The sequence below is a fragment of the Haliotis rubra genome, unplaced genomic scaffold, assembly GCF_003918875.1.
Source record: "Haliotis rubra isolate DU_JTF1 unplaced genomic scaffold, ASM391887v1 Scf40, whole genome shotgun sequence".
Classification (NCBI taxonomy): Eukaryota; Metazoa; Mollusca; class Gastropoda; order Lepetellida; family Haliotidae; genus Haliotis; species Haliotis rubra.
The window spans coordinates 1982492-1994807 of NW_025767080.1; the positions used below are offsets into that span (position 1 = coordinate 1982492).

Consider the following 12316-nt stretch of genomic DNA (forward strand, 5'->3'; position numbering starts at 1 on the left):
CAGTTGTGAAGCGTTTTGATACTTGGAGAATGATTGAGATGCTTCCAGTTCGGAATAGTCCAAGACAATTTCTCTGATTAGGGGGAGGAAGGAAGGCTCAGACCAATTGCCAGTTCTTGCAAGTCTGAGTCGGCATTTTGTATTGGAACTCTAGAGCTAGCCCCACCTTGACCTGTACAGACTATGCCAAGGTTTAGTGATCAGATACAGAGATTGCATTTTGTGTTGTCTTCAGGGAACCATCAAGGCCATAATATATTAATTAGGCAGCACACGTTTTAGTCTTGCATTAGGGCTGCAAATATCCTTATGATTACAAATGACCACATAACGTTTTTTCCCAACCCTATCATTGTTGTAAAGTCTCCTATTTTTTTTACATGTTCAAATGAACATGATCAATCAGATTTTTACCAATAGTCCATCACTTTTGAGTTTTCTTTTGAAATAATAACCTAGGTGAGATCTTAATGTTAATTCAACATAAAGTTTATGTCCTCTTCCCCTAGAACATAAATACTAGAAGTAACATTTGTAAGGAGATTTGGATCTGTCTCATTTCGAATGGTCTGCCACACTTACTTTTAATGTCAGCCATTTGCCAGTCATCAGGAATGACTTAGATGCTGCAATTTACTGAAAAGAGTTATGTACCTTACCCATGTCAGGATTTGCTTGTTGTGGAATGGAAATCCCAGTTCCTAGCTATACTGATCCTTGGCTTGTCATCACCACACTCCAGTGCTTGGGGGCATCACATCCTTTGAGATTCATGCTAACCTGTAGGTCCGAGACCACTCAATTGTGCTGGCAAGTATAGTCTTGTAAAACCCGAAGATAATAGTCCTTATTGACTAGTGCTGGAACTTAGTTACTACAAATTGTTCTTTGTGAGAACTTGGTTCGATTCCCCACATGGGTACAATGTGTGAAGTCCATTTCTGGTGTCTCCTGCCGTGATATTGCTGGAATATTGCTAAAAGCGGCTTAAAACCATACTCACTCACTCTACCTAACTGGTGTCCCATTATGTATTCCTGTATTACACACATGACATGATACAACTGAAATAACAATTGGAGGAATTTATGGATGTCAAATTCTGAAAAAAAGGAACAGAACGTTTTGGAATATGCTCTGGAAAATTGTGTTCTGCATGTTACAGAAGTTGAACCAAAATATGGTTCAAGAGTGTTACACTTGGATCTACAGGGTAGTAGTAATTAATATATTATGGTCTTGTATGATGTGTAGTGTTATTATGTATCAACTTATTGTAACGATGGGTTAAATCTTCACTCCATGTTATGGCATTAGTGAGGTGTTATATATACACCAATTTACATATCTAGTCCAAAGCAGTTCAATCAAATATGAAATAAAGTTATTATTTTTTTACTGAATTATATTTGTTTACTCCTCAGATATGTAACACAAATTCAAGATATTATGAAGAATACCAAAAAGTCTTTGTTTATCTTTGAAAGTCTATCAATGCAATTAAATGTTAAAAGCCCAGAATGATCATTTTGAGAGCATTACCAATTTTGTTATTACAACCTACCTACCACATATTTCATTGATGTCGTCAGTCTTGAGATGACCTGATCAGCTGTCTCCTACATTTCAGGTTGCTGTTGTACAAAGCGATCTTAGCGCTAAGGTGACCCTAACTCCCATACCTTAACATAGGCTTAAGGTAGCCTTAGCGCTTAGGTTGTTTTGTACAACGGCACTCTGTTCTTTAAACGGCATTTAGAAGCTGGTTTAATGAAGAGGAACAGTTTGTATGGATAGACAAATTCTTTATTACAAGAGATGAGACGTTTCACTTGCTTCATAACGTTGTTAGCATCTACACCGAAACATCACATCTGTTGCACTAAAGAAGTTGTCTATCCATAAAAATTGTTCCACATGCTTTTCATACATTTATTTTGCCATTGAATATTTTACTAGAGGCTAAGCAATAGGTTTGTAACTTGGATTATATATTTAGAAATAGTAATGCACTTTCTGATATTATATTTTTCATTCCATTCAATATTTTTAGCCATTCATACCATTCCATACACTTGCAGACATTTCCACATTTTTTCATTGTCTGGGTGAAATAGCATGAAGATTAAACACTTTTAGTTAGTACTAGTTTCCACAGATGATTGCACAGTTGAACACTCTATATACCTATGTCAAATAATTTTTCTCTAAATATATATTGGTGTGTATTGGAGAATAACATGAGGTATGGTTCTGTCCTTGTAGATGAACAGGATAATATTATCAAAATAAAAACACTGACACTTTATGTAACTTGCTCTTATAGGTCTATTCTTGGTATAAAATGCCAAAAGACAAGAACGCTGGTGAAAGTATCTTTTTGTTTTGTTCAAATTTTGGCTGTCTGTGAATCTCTGAAGAACTAACAAGTTTTAAATTTGTAGGACATATAATTCACTGTACAGTGTTCTTGTAAGATTAAAACAAGGGCTTGAGTGGTCTTGCCATTAGAGTGACTGTAATTAATTGTACAGATTTGCATCTCTGACGCTATCAGAAATGATGGATGGAGTTTGGATGTCGGTTCACCCAATTATGTTTCTTGATTTCACGCGGATAAACGTTTATCGCCAAAGCAGTAAACGTCCATGCCCAGCATCACTTTGTGCTTTGAAAGCCTTCCACCATATGATAGTTATGTTGTTAAACTCGACTTTAAACCAAACTCATTCACTTAATAACTCCTGAAATGGTAAAAAGGCTTTTAAAAGTTGCTTTCATCAGATTTCAGGTTTATGTGATTTGTTGAATTATTTTGAAAATTGGAAATGTCCTAACAATGCTCATGAACACTGTGTTGTTAGTAGATTTAGACAACAATACTTGAGTGTTTCTGTTTCAGCCATGTTAACATTTGTGCCCCTGCTTTCAATGACTTCGTCGTTGTGTAATAATGTTGGCATTGCGTGATTGGCCTTTAGATAACTCCTTTTCATAAGAGTACTTTACGATGCTTCACTAGAGAATGGTATGCATTGTTCCTACATGTGTCCTTTAATCCTAAGAATTAAATTTTCTGAACTTTGAATATTGAAAGTTGAATATTTGAACATCATTACACATGTACCCTCTTTTAATTTGTTTGTTGGTTTAATAATTGTGTATATTTTCAAAGAGCTGATGGTTTTTGCCATCTTCATTCGTTCTTGTAATGTATAAACCACATTGATGTCCATGCACCCTGAATGTTCCATGGCCATTTGTGTACATGAAAGCCATATCTTTAAATAGCCAGCCACTGAAATGATAGGGTTTGAAGGTTGTATTCATTGCTTCTTGTGGACTACAGTGAATCCTTGCTTAAACTACCTTTAGGACTATGATCGGACCATGGAAAAACATGTAAGCATTACACTAACTGGCAAATAATAGAACATTTGCTTTAAATTTCAGTCTGTGCGTCAGAAGCAACAGACTAAATACACTGACTGGCCAGGCGTAATAGAAGCAAGCAAGAATTTTAGAGCCAGTGTCACTTTTCATCTAAAACATCTTCTTAGTGTAGAATGCCATCCTTGTAAGGACGGAATTTCCCTCTGTAATGAGCGTAATTTGATTGGTTGTGATGTCACTTCCTCTGCCTCCCCTACATTTGATTGGCTGCTAATCTTTAGGAATGCATCACAGTTATTTCAAATGGCTATGACACATTCAGGATAACTATTTGGTGAATAGTGTATTTTCTTCCTGAATATCTAATGCTGGAGTTTTGTCAGCCATTTTGCTTTGTGTTTATTAGATTTTGTAACTTTTACATTCACTCAGTATTATCCCAGGTGAATCTTTCAGTTCATTGTGATACTTGATGCTGTGTGATTTCCCCCTGTGCCAGATGGGGGCCTCTGTATTTGCAGGAGCTATGTTCTGTTGTACGATATGTGTTCTGTTACTGTACGAACTGTGTTCTGTTACGTTACACACTGTTCTGTTACCCCATGGGCTGTGTTCTGTTGTAAGAAGTGTGTTCTGTAACTGCATGAACCATGTTGTTGCTGTATGAACTGTGTTCTGTTACATTACACATTGTTTTGTTACCTCATGGGCTGTGTTCTGTTGTACAAAGTGTGTTCTGTTACTGCATGAACCATGTTGTTGCAGTATGAACTGTGTTCTGTTACATTACACACTGTTTTGTTACCCCATGGGCTGTGTTCTGTTGTACAAAGTGTGTTCTGTTACTGCATGAACCGTGTTCTATTGCTGTATGAACTGTGTTCTGTTACATTACACACTGTTTTGTTACCCCATGGGCTGTGTTCTGTTGTACAAAGTGTGTTCTGTTACTGCATGAACCGTGTTCTATTGCTGTATGAACTGTGTTCTGTTACATTACACACTGTTTTGTTACCCCATGGGCTGTGTTCTGTTGCATGAACTGTGTTCTGTTACATTACACACTGTTCTGTTGTTGTACGAAGTGTGTTCTGTTACTGCATGAACTGTGTTCTGTTACATTACACACTGTTTTGTTACCCCATGGGCTGTGTTCTTTTGCATGAACTGTGTTCTGTTACATTACACACTGTTCTGTTGCTGTACGAAGTGTGTTCTGTTACTGTATGAACTGTGTTCTGCTACATTACACACTTTTCTGTTCTAGGCTGTGTTGTTTTATTGCTGGAACTTGGTTCTGTGTAAACACTGTTCTGTTGTGATGCAAACTCTGGCTTGTTACTGTATGCAATGTGTTCTCTTACTCTATAGGGTGTATTCTGTTACCTACTGTACTTAACGCATTCTGTTACAAACTATGTTCTGTTCCTGTATGCACAGTTCTGTTACTACACAAGGTGGATTCAGTAATGGACAAACTGCTCTGCTACTGTACGCACTGTGTTGATATGGTTGTGACGTGTTCTGTTAGTGATAGTTTTTGTTCTCTTACTGTACAACCTGTGTTCAGTTATTGTTCAAGTAGAAAATGGAGTGTTTTATGCTTCCTTGCAGATGGAATAGTCATACACCTTAGAATTAGTTATCATATTTGAACATTCCTTTTGGAATATATTATAATACACTTATTCTTTTTATAAAATGCCATATGATCTGATACACATTGTTAAATATCTTGCAAATTCCTATTTGTTTATGTTTATGATACACAAGACTTGCTCGTCTGGCTCGTGATACACTTGTACATTATTCCACAAGAAATTATTGGTTACACTTGTGCCTACCTCTCTTTAAGAAACCCTGGCCATGCTTTATTAAAAGAAGACACATCCCCTTTTACTGTAAGTTTAGAACTGATGCTTAATTTATGTTTGCTTATTTTGCTAGAATGTTTAAAATTCTGGTAACAAATATTAATTCTTAATTATTCTAACGTCATAACATTAGATTCTCAAGAAAATATAAACTGCACTGAAATCTTCCAAAGTAGACACCAGCACTCTAGTGGTGCTATTCACAAATTCCTTACAGAGAGTTGCATCCCCTGGCTGTAACAGGATACACAGATATTGGATTAAACAAGACCTGATTTCTTTATGTGTCTGGCAACCCTTTCTGACGTGGTAAACATCAGCATATTTTTCATGAGTAGTAATTTAAAACCTTTTTATACTGGCCTCATTCTTGGGATGCTGGCACTTGATGGTTCAGTTACTGAGTGGTCAGAGGCACACAAGTGGGCTGTATAGAGTTGTGTACCTTTGGCATGCCAGGATATTTTGGTTGATGTTTCAACCCGATTGTTTCTTGGTTTTGTCCACCATCTAAAGTGGTGAATATTTAAGACCTACATCACTCCAAGCTACCCCCCGACATTAAGCGGACATGTCATGATATATAATAGAAATAATGTTCAAAATGGCTTTTACCCAACTCACTAACTCATCATTAGATGAGGTCAGGTGAAATTGGGTTTAACGTCGTGCTTGAGAATATTTCGCTCATATGACGACGTGCATGCGTGTGTATGTGTATGTGCGGTTGCTTGTACTAGCCCAGACTTATGCTGGTTTTATAGTGCTAGCCCACTGAGATACCATGCCGCAGTGAAGCATGAATACCCCACTCAGACACATTATACTGACTCCGAGCCGACCAGTCCTTGTTGTACCCATTAATGCCGATCGCCAGGCAGGGACCAACAAGTACCATATTTTAACGTCTTTTGGTATGACGTGGTTGGGGATCGAACCCACAACCTTCCGCTCTCCGGGCGGACGCTCTAACCACTACACCACGGGGGCGGTTTCATCATTAGATGAAACATTGCTGTCCAAGTGTAAGGATAAAATACCTTTTTCAAAATATTGAAATACGTTTGTTTGGAAGTGGGGACATTGGTAACCTAAATGATTTTTTATCATAATGTGTAAAATTTGGAAGTGTCATTCACGTTTCTTATGGTTTAGTACCGACACTTGGGTCACTGACTTTCTACCACTCATGTAACCATAGCAAGTCATATCTTTAATGGCCATGGGCTTAACCAGTTTCATATTCCGATTTGTAAGCACAAAGACACGAATAAATTCTTTTCACCAAATTAAATTTTGTCTTTTCATCAGATTATTTCAGATGAGTACAGAGATTGATTCTTAGATCAGTTGAGTTGCTCCCCTTAGCTGTTTCAGGATCCAAAGGTCATTGGTTTTAATCCCATATTAAGCCAAGTTGTGGTCTTTGTATTTTGGGACAATTGGTGTGTGTAAACACCTGTTCAATATACCGCATTTGTGGCAATACAAGCCATACTCCAATAAGTGCTTCCGACCAAGGTCTACACCCGGAAAAGACTGTGCACTAGACAATCCACGTATTCTTGTATATTTTACAGACAGCTTCACAGACCAAGTATGTAATTAATTTGCAACTACCGGTATGTGTGTTGATTACTGCTTAATTTTTGTTGACAAATCTTATTTGTGGAGTATCATGTTTGTGACTGTCCCCCTCTGTCAATTTTCTATTTGCATCTGGTACTAACTCTTTCCTAGACAGGCATGTACACAGAGGTATACCAGTATCAAAGTCTCGAGGCCTTGTTTCCTCCTTGCCATTTCAAGCGTAACATTTTTTGTGCCAAAATACAAGAGGACTATAACACAGATCTATTTTCCAGTTAGAAAGTTTTACAAAATCAGCTTCTGGGTTCACAAAACATTGCTGCAATGGCCATGACACCACCTGTGAAATATGTGATGAAATTATTCCAAAATATTTTCAAAGTGGTTTTCAGTTGATTCACCGAGGTGCTTGTATTTATATGGGTGTCGACCTCATCATTTTGTAACTCTTATGACTGTAACAGATTGTGCTATCCCCTTGAGAAAAGGAGGATTGAAATATATAGGGCAGAAACTAGGCTTTGATATAAGCTAGTATTAAAATATTCTTTGAACTGTCATTAAGCACCTCTGACTTACTATTTACTCTGTGGTTCATGAAATAATTACAATGATTTTGTCTCCATGAATTTGTGAGCACCCATGAAGGAAGAGACTAAACCTGGATCCTAATTGGTAAAACTGGTACTCTGCCTATTTTTAGAGGTTATTTTGACATCAATGTGGAGTTCACATGGAGCCCTGTTGTAAAGTTTACAGGGCGTTACTTCAAGCCTATGAAAGGTGATTGAAAATGTCCTGAAAATACTCTGTTTGTCCCTCAAGTTTAGTATGGACCATGTGGACAATTAAACCTACCATGGTCAAGGTCCGATGAAAACAACTGGAGGACGTCATACATAGAATATTAATTCTACAAACAGCTCCAGTGTGAATAACATGCAGGGGCTGTCAAACTGATGGAAAAGCCTATGAAATGTTAAACCTTTTCTGAAACTACTTACCATATATCATTAACTGCAGCCAACATTGTGAGGAGAATAATGCCCGCTCTTAAAATGATTTAACCTATTGGCATAAATCCATAGGAAATTGTTTACTTTTGCACCAAGGAAGTCTTCTTTTTTTTTAAAACACAATGTTATTTAAGTGGAAATTAGTGAAGCCATGTGGGGAATCAAACCCGGTGTCGTCTCAGGACGCCGACCTGCGGTTTCCTTTGAAGGTTAGGTTCTGATTAGGCTTAATTAGCGTTGCGGATAATCTACTCTAGATGTTTTGATAAGGTGAGCTCGTCGCACATGTCACTTTCAAGTCAACAAGTCAAGTCAAGTTGACATCCATAATATTTTGTCTTATACTTGATTGAAAAGTTTACAATAACACTTTAGTAGAGTGCCAATACTGAACACTGTTCATATCTTTGGTATAAATATCTATGGCAAATGCACAGTTCGATCAGAGATTCATCCCTACAGCTCGCGGCGGTCGTTACTTGGTTGTTGGCGGGTTATTGTACAGAGTCAGCAAGAGAAAACGAGACTGGATATCTTGGATATGTACTGCAACAGACTGATGAAGACCGCTGCCGACAACTCGGAAACTACATGACCAACTTCTGGGTGGAGGGAGATCTGCACATGACCCAATGGAACCACCACAACACAGATGGGCCAAGAACAAACATCCACCTAGAAGGGTGGCATTCACGCCTGAAGAAATACGTCGGCAAGGCTCATCCAAACATTTTGGAGATTGTGTCGCGTTGCTGTCACGAGAACAGACCAACAACGAAAACAAGCTGGTCGAGTATGCGGCTGGCCAGAATCGTCCGTCCAAGAAGTCAAAATACAGGGATTTGGAGCGACGACTGGATGACATCTGTCACCAGCTTGAACAAGGAACACTGTCCGTGAGGCAGTTTGCTGATTCAGCATCCCACAAATTGCATTTAGGTTAAAATCTGTGAAAAAATGTATGCTATAGGAATTTACGATGTATTTATTAAAAATGCTAAAATCTGTCAACTGATAAAAATCTGTCATCTGTTGTCATCTTCTCATTAGGTGCGCTCTCATCCGCATAATCCGGATTATCCTCTTCTAACAACTCTTTGATCCTACATTGTCCTCGTGATCCATTATTAATTGGCAAAATGAAACTAGTCTCAGGACGTCGACCTTTATATTTCACTCAACCGTAAAGTTTGGTCGAAAGGTCGGCGTTATGAGCCTGAACCTCAAACCCGGTTCTTCAGCTTGACAAGCCAACACTTTATCCACTAGGCTACCCCATCGCCCCAAGGTGGAAATTAGGAATAATTTTCTTAATGAAAATCATGAGTATTTTGTAGGGTGGGGTGAGACATAATGGGTTCATCAATGCTTTCAAAGTTATTTCACCCGTGAAGATCTTGGTTAGAATTGGTCATCAGCAACCCATGCTTGTCGTAAAAGGCGACTAACGGGATCGGGTGGTCAGGCTTGCTGACCTGGTTGACACATGTCATCGTATCCCACTTGTGTAGATCAATACTCATGATGTTGATCACTAGATTGTCTAGTCCAGATTCGATTATTTACTGACTGCCACCATATAGCTGGAGCATTAAACAATAACCAAATCAAAGTTACTTCATTACAATTATGTTCTTGATCGTGTGGTCGCGGCTGCTTGTACTGGTCTATATTAATGCCTATGGTACTGGCCCACTGATATACCATGCAGCAATTTATCATGACTTCCCCACTCGGGGGTCAACTGGCTCCAACCATTGTCTGTTTCATCTCCTGAATGCTGAGCACTGGGCAGTGTAACAAGTATAATCTTTCATGCTCTTTCCTATGACTTGGCCAGGGACTGAACGCCGACCTCCACTCCCCGCGTTGCATCGGTAATACAGTCAAATCCCGATGAGTCGAATGCCGGTGTCTCGAACATTATGCATAACTCGAAGTACCTGTCAGTCCCGACCATTCCCTGTTATAGTTGTCATCATTTGAATACTGGTTACACGAATTCGTCTCATAAATACACACGATGACTCGAGAAGAAAATTTGGTCCCATGCGATTCAAACAACAGCAATCTTGTATACATAAGCCGAAGTCAGTCAATGAGAAGTTGATTGGTGTAGCAAACTGATCCAATTAACAAACCAGTGCGGCTCACACCTTTCCGCCTTTGACGGTGAGTTCAAAAGGCAGATTAGTGATTTTTTACGGAAATCACTGTCTGTGCTAATCAGACTGGAACTGATAAGGTGCCCCTATTAGTGATAGGGAAATCATTAGATAAACATATGCTTAGGTGGAGGAATTTGGACTGGATCATCTTTTTTTCTACCGTCGTAGATATACCTATGTCTCGAATACATCGATAAGTCGAATTTATTACTTGGTCCCCAGAGATTCGACTCATGGGGATTTGACTGTATATACAGCACTTCATCACATGGTAATCAAACGAAATAACACAAAACAAGATTACAAATGGAATATTTTCATTTGATGATATATACAATATTCAACGGTGTCAAACATGCGAAAAGAAAACTGTAAATGTTTCTCATGTAAAAAGATTTGACATATAAGTAGTTGGAACTATCACTCTGACATATAAAATTCTGAAAAAATACCCTACACATTATGCAACTGTAGACAACGGCAGTGGACAGGCAAGTACATGTATTACCAGAAAGTCACTTTCGATCACACATGGCAACCAAGTTCCTTTAACATGAACTCAGCGTTGTTCAAGCTCACGGTTTTCCTGTCAGTCAAAATTCAACACATGTACTATTTGGATACAAAATATCTACAGATTCATGACCCTGCTATGAAAGTCATGACGATATTTCAAGGTTGACATTATGAAACAATCATTTAACCAACCAGAGGTTGTGAATGATGGACTGAAACTGAAAATGTTCATTAGATGCATAACATACGTAATAGAGAAGGTCTGAAAGGTGAGGTGAGGTGAAATTGGGTTTAACATCGTGCTTGAGAATATTTCGCTCATATGACGACGTGCATGCGTGTGTATGTGCGGCTGCTTGTACTAGCCCAGACTTAAGCTGGTTTTATAGTGCTAGCCCACTGAGATAACATGCCGCAGTGAAGCATGAATACCCCACTCAGACACATTATACTGTCTTTTGGTATGACGCGGTCGGGATCGAACCCGCGACCTTCCGCTCTCCGGGCGGACGAATAACCACTACACCACGGAGGCGGTCAGAGAAGGTCTGAAAGAGAGATTTGAGACACATTCAGTTTTCTCAAAATATTCAGGTGTGAATTTATGAAAAGAAAACAAATCCGTTGTAACATACATTAACCGGTGCAGAAAATACTCATACCAACATGGAATTATGTTATTATCTTCTGATTTCACTGTAAGAGCTGTTATTCTAATACTTTTAATTTGAGGTGATAAAGTGTTGAATAAGCACATTGCAAACAATAGATTTCATACCCAAAAACAAGTCCATAATAAAACAGACATAGATGAACACATTAAGGGTAAATAATCGAAGGTGGATATGATGTCTGCGCATGGGAACCGATGACAATGTAACCAAGTCAAGCGAGGAAGTTCCATGTGGCTATGAAGATAACAGAAACCAAGCATGATGATATTATAACCTCAAAATGAATAAAATATTGATAAATAAGTAATTATTTATAAGGAAAGTTCACTACATAAGTCTAAAATATAAAAAATTATTTTGTGATACAAAAAAACCAAACCTATGAGTATTCCCTTATGTTTGTGAGTTTCTTCAATATTGTCTCTGTTCACCCAGCAGTGAATTGAGTTATTATTTAACGTGAGGTGGATATTGAGGTGGATATTACGTGCTCTACAAATGCATAATACAAGGTATATTACATATATATAAGTTTCCTACAGTCTGTTTAGACAGAATGTGGACATATTTTCATGAATAGTAACCGTAAAAACACTACACTAAAATGAAACCTCTTTAATCCACACTGTGGAAACTCAACCATATATATTTTGATGATTTGTTAGTCTAAAGTATCTTTAATGAATTTTATGATCAAATGAATTAACAGAATAGGGCATTGTCTGTTTTAATAAATCCTCACTTATCAACCCGAAGCATGAGCCATGTCGCTGTTGAATATTAAACTATTTTCTGAACAAACTTCATTTTTCCTGTTGCTAAGTAACCTGACATTCATGACATTACAGAATAAGGCATGACATGAGATGGGTCAGGTACACCGAAAGAGGATGTAATGGTTCCATGTGTTATTGCACAAGTTGATCTTTTGAATGTAAAAATGCAGCGTGATGTATTTATTTACTGTTTTTGTACCTAAGATGTCCACAAATGTTGATGAGCTATGTTTTGCCTTCATTTATATCATTATTTGACAAGACCAGATGCTGTCATGGACATTTGGCCACAACACCTGTTGAAACACT

The 12316-nt window shown here is 38.0% G+C and overlaps 2 long non-coding RNA genes across 2 annotated transcripts; both read left to right on the top strand.

Annotated features, from left to right (window-relative positions):
* Positions 1–1741: 1741 nt before the first annotated feature.
* Positions 1742–11534, top strand: LOC124287423. Its single transcript, XR_006901267.1, has 2 exons — positions 1742–2466; positions 11448–11534. It is a non-coding gene; the product is annotated as an uncharacterized LOC124287423 (long non-coding RNA).
* Positions 10712–11283, top strand: LOC124287422. Its single transcript, XR_006901266.1, has 2 exons — positions 10712–10817; positions 11104–11283. It is a non-coding gene; the product is annotated as an uncharacterized LOC124287422 (long non-coding RNA).
* Positions 11535–12316: the final 782 nt, after the last annotated feature.